A 7,500-nucleotide genomic window follows, 5' to 3' on the forward strand; every position below is an offset into this window, starting at 1 on the left:
TTTTTGACAATGTGAGGTGTGCATGGCAAAAAACACTCACGGTGAAGGCATGTGATATAATATGAAAATATCAAAAGTTAACTAACCAATGATATTGAAGCATATAAATCGAATCATAACTATATGAAACTCGAATTTAAGCCATATTAAACTGGTAATATTGTGATTTTATGCCTGGTTTTCCATACGTTAGTTTAAATAGAAAGTTATGGAATATAACCTTGGCATATTGGCACTAAAATATATAATAAAGACATTTCAAATCAAACTGAAATGTATTGAAATGAATTTTTCCCATACATTTTTGACAATGTGAGGTGTGCATGGCAAAAAACACTCACGGTGAAGGCATGTGATATAATATGAAAATATCAAAAGTTAACTAACCAATGATATTGAAGCATATAAATCGAATCATAACTATATGAAACTCGAATTTGAGCCATATTAAACTGGTAATATTGTGATTTTATGCCTGGTTTTCCATACGTTAGTTTAAATAGAGAGTTATGGAATATAACCTTGGCATATTGGCACTAAAATATATAATAAAGACATTTCAAATCAAACTGAAATGTATTGAAATGAATTTTTCCCATACATTTTTGACAATGTGAGGTGTGCATGGCAAAAAACACTCACGGTGAAGGCATGTGATATAATATGAAAATATCAAAAGTTAACTAACCAATGATATTGAAGCATATAAATCGAATCATAACTATATGAAACTCGAATTTGAGCCATATTAAACTGGTAATATTGTGATTTTATTCCTGGTTTTCCATACGTTAGTTTAAATAGAGAGTTATGGAATATAACCTTGGCATATTGGCACTAAAATATATAATAAAGACATTTCAAATCAAACTGAAATGTATTGAAATGAATTTTTCCCATACATTTTTGACAATGTGAGGTGTGCATGGCAAAAAACACTCACGGTGAAGGCATGTGATATAATATGAAAATATCAAAAGTTAACTAACCAATGATATTGAAGCATATAAATCGAATCATAACTATATGAAACTCGAATTTGAGCCATATTAAACTGGTAATATTGTGATTTTATGCCTGGTTTTCCATACGTTAGTTTAAATAGAGAGTTATGGAATATAACCTTGGCATATTGGCACTAAAATATATAATAAAGACATTTCAAATCAAACTGAAATGTATTGAAATGAATTTTTCCCATACATTTTTGACAATGTGAGGTGTGCATGGCAAAAAACACTCACGGTGAAGGCATGTGAAATAATATGAAAATATCAAAAGTTAACTAACCAATGATATTGAAGCATATAAATCGAAGCATAACTATATGAAACTCGAATTTAAGCCATATTAAACTGGTAATATTGTGATTTTATGCCTGGTTTTCCATACGTTAGTTTAAATAGAGAGTTATGGAATATAACCTTGGCATATTGGCACTAAAATATATAATAAAGACATTTCAAATCAAACTGAAATGTATTGAAATGAATTTTTCCCATACATTTTTGACAATGTGAGGTGTGCATGGCAAAAAACACTCACGGTGAAGGCATGTGATATAATATGAAAATATCAAAAGTTAACTAACCAATGATATTGAAGCATATAAATCGAATCATAACTATATGAAACTCGAATTTAAGCCATATTAAACTGGTAATATTGTGATTTTATGCCTGGTTTTCCATACGTTAGTTTAAATAGAAAAAATTTTCGAATATATATACATATATGAAGAATCTATATTCTAATACTAACATGTTATGGAATATAACCTTGGCATATTGGCACTAAAATATATAATAAAGACATTTCAAATCAAACTGAAATGTATTGAAATGAATTTTTCCCATACATTTTTGACAATGTGAGGTGTGCATGGCAAAAAACACTCACGGTGAAGGCATGTGAAATAATATGAAAATATCAAAAGTTAACTAACCAATGATATTGAAGCATATAAATCGAATCATAACTATATGAAACTCGAATTTAAGCCATATTAAACTGGTAATATTGTGATTTTATGCCTGGTTTTCCATACGTTAGTTTAAATAGAAAAAATTTTCGAATATATATACATATATGAAGAATCTATATTCTAATACTAACATGTTATGGAATATAACCTTGGCATATTGGCACTAAAATATATAATAAAGACATTTCAAATCAAACTGAAATGTATTGAAATGAATTTTTCCCATACATTTTTGACAATGTGAGGTGTGCATGGCAAAAAACACTCACGGTGAAGGCATGTGAAATAATATGAAAATATCAAAAGTTAACTAACCAATGATATTGAAGCATATAAATCGAATCATAACTATATGAAACTCGAATTTAAGCCATATTAAACTGGTAATATTGTGATTTTATGCCTGGTTTTCCATACGTTAGTTTAAATAGAAAAAATTTTCGAATATATATACATATATGAAGAATCTATATTCTAATACTAACATGTTATGGAATATAACCTTGGCATATTGGCACTAAAATATATAATAAAGACATTTCAAATCAAACTGAAATGTATTGAAATGAATTTTTCCCATACATTTTTGACAATGTGAGGTGTGCATGGCAAAAAACACTCACGGTGAAGGCATGTGATATAATATGAAAATATCAAAAGTTAACTAACCAATGATATTGAAACATATAAATCGAATCATAACTATATGAAACTCGAATTTGAGCCATATTAAACTGGTAATATTGTGATTTTATGCCTGGTTTTCCATACGTTAGTTTAAATAGAAAAAAATTCTCGAATATATACATATATGAAGAATCTATATTCTATACTAACATTTTATGGAATATAACCTTGGCATATTGCCATTAAAATATATAATAAAGACATTTCAAATCAAACTGAAATGTATTGAAATGAATTTTTCCCATACATTTTTGACAATGTGAGGTGTGCATGGCAAAAAACACTCACGGTGAAGGCATGTGATATAATATGAAAATATCAAAAGTTAACTAACCAATGATATTGAAGCATATAAATCGAATCATAACTATATGAAACTCGAATTTGAGCCATATTAAACTGGTAATATTGTGATTTTATGCCTGGTTTTCCATACGTTAGTTTAAATAGAGAGTTATGGAATATAACCTTGGCATATTGGCACTAAAATATATAATAAAGACATTTCAAATCAAACTGAAATGTATTGAAATGAATTTTTCCCATACATTTTTGACAATGTGAGGTGTGCATGGCAAAAAACACTCACGGTGAAGGCATGTGATATAATATGAAAATATCAAAAGTTAACTAACCAATGATATTGAAGCATATAAATCGAATCATAACTATATGAAACTCGAATTTGAGCCATATTAAACTGGTAATATTGTGATTTTATGCCTGGTTTTCCATACGTTAGTTTAAATAGAGAGTTATGGAATATAACCTTGGCATATTGGCACTAAAATATATAATAAAGACATTTCAAATCAAACTGAAATGTATTGAAATGAATTTTTCCCATACATTTTTGACAATGTGAGGTGTGCATGGCAAAAAACACTCACGGTGAAGGCATGTGATATAATATGAAAATATCAAAAGTTAACTAACCAATGATATTGAAGCATATAAATCGAATCATAACTATATGAAACTCGAATTTGAGCCATATTAAACTGGTAATATTGTGATTTTATGCCTGGTTTTCCATACGTTAGTTTAAATAGAGAGTTATGGAATATAACCTTGGCATATTGGCACTAAAATATATAATAAAGACATTTCAAATCAAACTGAAATGTATTGAAATGAATTTTTCCCATACATTTTTGACAATGTGAGGTGTGCATGGCAAAAAACACTCACGGTGAAGGCATGTGATATAATATGAAAATATCAAAAGTTAACTAACCAATGATATTGAAGCATATAAATCGAATCATAACTATATGAAACTCGAATTTGAGCCATATTAAACTGGTAATATTATGATTTTATTCCTGGTTTTCCATACGTTAGTTTAAATAGAAAAAATTTTCGAATATATATACATATATGAAGAATCTATATTCTATACTAACATGTTATGGCATATTGGTGTTATTGTATTTTATTCCTGGTTTTCTATAGTTAGTTTAAATAGAAATAAATTTTTGAATTCAAAATTTTATATTCTATACTAGCATTACATAGAAATTATCCTCAACTGTTTGTTTCTTGTATAAATACAGGAAATTAAACAGATGATGAAGAGAAAAAAATAAGAAAAACAAAAATTTATAAGAAAAATTAAATTTTAAACAAAGGAAAAGAGGAGAAAATTTTTTCAATCATATATATTTATGATTAAAAAATAGAATTATGAAATTATTAATTTCAATTCAAAGAGAAAAATTATGTAATATATGAAATTATTACATTAAAAATGCATTTGAAAAAAAAGTAAAATGTTATTAAGAATGATAAATTATTTGAAAATTGGCAAATATTAAGAAGAAATATCGTTCTTATATTTTTATATAAAATATATAATATAGAGAACGAAAATTCTTTTTCATAAAAAACGGTTTTTGAATTTTGATAAGAAAAGCTAAAGGGGGGTCGCCCCTTTACTTTTTATATACACCGTAATTTATGAAATTTTCAAATATGAAAAACAAAGAAAAATATATAAATACAAATATTATTCTGGTTGATCCTGCCAGTAGTTATATGCTTGTCTCAAAGATTAAGCCATGCATGTCTAAGTACAAACAAATTAAAAGTGAAACCGCAAAAGGCTCATTATATCAGTTATGGTTCCATAGATCGTTAACAGTTACTTGGATAACTGTGGTAATTCTAGAGCTAATACATGCAATATAAACACGGACCTTATGGAACGTGTGCTTTTATTAGACTAAAACCAAGCGATCATTTGATCGTTAAATTGGTTGAACTCTAGATAACTTGCAGATCGTATGGTCCCGTACCGACGACAGATCTTTCAAATGTCTGCCCTATCAACTTTTGATGGTAGTATCTAGGACTACCATGGTTGCAACGGGTAACGGGGAATCAGGGTTCGATTCCGGAGAGGGAGCCTGAGAAACGGCTACCACATCTAAGGAAGGCAGCAGGCGCGTAAATTACCCACTCCCAGTTCGGGGAGGTAGTGACGAAAAATAACAATACAGGACTCATATCCGAGGCCCTGTAATTGGAATGAGTACACTTTAAATCCTTTAACAAGGACCTATTGGAGGGCAAGTCTGGTGCCAGCAGCCGCGGTAATTCCAGCTCCAATAGCGTATATTAAAGTTGTTGCGGTTAAAACGTTCGTAGTTGAATTTGTGCTTCATACGGGTAGTACAACTATATATTGTGGTATGTACATTACCTTATGTATGTAAGCGTATTACCGGTGGAGTTCTTATATATAATTAATACAATGTATTTTTTATATATTCCTCCTATTTAAACCTACTTCAGTGCTCTTCATCGAGTGTTGTTGTGGGCCGGTACAATTACTTTGAACAAATTAGAGTGCTTAAAGCAGGCTCCAAATGCCTGAATATTTTGTGCATGGAATAATGAAATAAGACCTCTGTTCTACTTTCATTGGTTTTTAGATCAAGAGGTAATGATTAATAGAAGCAGTTTGGGGGCATTAGTATTACGACGCGAGAGGTGAAATTCTTGGACCGTCGTAAGACTAACTTAAGCGAAAGCATTTGCCAAAGATGTTTTCATTAATCAAGAACGAAAGTTAGAGGTTCGAAGGCGATCAGATACCGCCCTAGTTCTAACCATAAACGATGCCAGCTAGCAATTGGGTGTAGCTACTACTATGGCTCTCTCAGTCGCTTCCCGGGAAACCAAAGCTTTTGGGCTCCGGGGGAAGTATGGTTGCAAAGCTGAAACTTAAAGGAATTGACGGAAGGGCACCACCAGGAGTGGAGCCTGCGGCTTAATTTGACTCAACACGGGAAAACTTACCAGGTCCGAACATAAGCGTGTAAGACAGATTGATAGCTCTTTCTCGAATCTATGGGTGGTGGTGCATGGCCGTTCTTAGTTCGTGGAGTGATTTGTCTGGTTAATTCCGATAACGAACGAGACTCAAATATATTAAATAGATGCTTTCAGGATTATGATGTTGAAACTTATATAGCCTTCTTTCATGCGTACATCTTGAATGTACAAGTGTTTGAATGTGTTTATATAAGTGGAGTCGTACCTGTTGGTTTGTCCCATTATAAGGACACTAGCTTCTTAAATGGACAAATTGCGTCTAGCAGTAACGAGATTGAGCAATAACAGGTCTGTGATGCCCTTAGATGTCCTGGGCTGCACGCGCGCTACAATGAAAGTATCAACGTGTATTTCCTAGACCGAGAGGTCCGGGTAAACCGCTGAACCACTTTCATGCTTGGGATTGTGAACTGAAACTGTTCACATGAACTTGGAATTCCCAGTAAGTGCGAGTTATTAACTCGCATTGATTAAGTCCCTGCCCTTTGTACATACCGCCCGTCGCTACTACCGATTGAATTATTTAGTGAGGTCTCCGGACGTGATCACTGTGACGCCTCGTGTGTCACGGTTGTTTCGCAAAAGTTGACCGAACTTGATTATTTAGAGGAAGTAAAAGTCGTAACAAGGTTTCCGTAGGTGAACCTGCGGAAGGATCATTATTGTGTTCCATATCCGTAAGAAAAACAAACAAACAAACAAACAAACAGACAAGCAAACAAACGAACAAAAAGAAAAAAAAAAAAAAAAAAAAAAGAAAAAAAAAAAAAAATTTATATAATTATTTTGAATCCATAATTCTTTTTATTCTTTTTCATTCAATTTGTGATCCATCAATTATATCATATTAAATATAATATATGATGGTACATTTTGTAATGTTTTTTCTTATTTTTTTCTTTTAAAAACCTTTAAACATGAAAATAAAAAGTTGTACTTATTATTCATTTGATTGAATGATAAGTTAATTTGTTCACAATAACAAAAGTGGTATATATTTATTATATTATTATATATACATAAAATGATTAAAAAAATACAAAATAATTGAATCATAATAAATACCACCACTGTATTATTGTTGAACTAAGACATTCGCAACTTAATAAAAATGTTTAGAGTTAAATATATTTGATATATATTATTGAAAGAAAATCAATTTATATATTATTAATATTATTTAATTTTACTCTTTCAATTAATATATGCAAAAAAAAATTGACATTTGTTATAAATAAAAATAAATAAAAAAATACTCTAAGCGGTGGATCACTTGGCTCATGGGTCGATGAAGAACGCAGCAAACTGTGCGTCATCGTGTGAACTGCAGGACACATGAACATCGACATTTTGAACGCATATCGCAGTCCATGCTGTTATGTACATTAAATTCAATTTTAAAGTACTGCTTGGACTACATATGGTTGAGGGTTGTAAGACTATGCTAAATAAGTTGCTTATTCTTTTATAAAAATAATTGAATTTAAGCA

The 7,500-nt window shown here is 30.6% G+C and overlaps 1 non-coding gene and 1 pseudogene across 1 annotated transcript; both read left to right on the forward strand.

Moving 5' to 3' along the window:
* The first annotated feature begins 4,681 nt into the window (after positions 1-4,681).
* LOC129252531 (small subunit ribosomal RNA) lies at positions 4,682-6,672 on the forward strand. The gene has a single exon (XR_008583491.1). It is a non-coding gene; the product is annotated as a small subunit ribosomal RNA (ribosomal RNA).
* A 591-nt stretch (positions 6,673-7,263) lies between these two features.
* On the forward strand, positions 7,264-7,444 carry LOC129252539 (5.8S ribosomal RNA; annotated as a pseudogene).
* Positions 7,445-7,500: the final 56 nt, after the last annotated feature.

This window comes from Anastrepha obliqua, unplaced genomic scaffold (assembly GCF_027943255.1).
Source record: "Anastrepha obliqua isolate idAnaObli1 unplaced genomic scaffold, idAnaObli1_1.0 ptg000252l, whole genome shotgun sequence".
NCBI lineage: Eukaryota > Metazoa > Arthropoda > Insecta > Diptera > Tephritidae > Anastrepha > Anastrepha obliqua.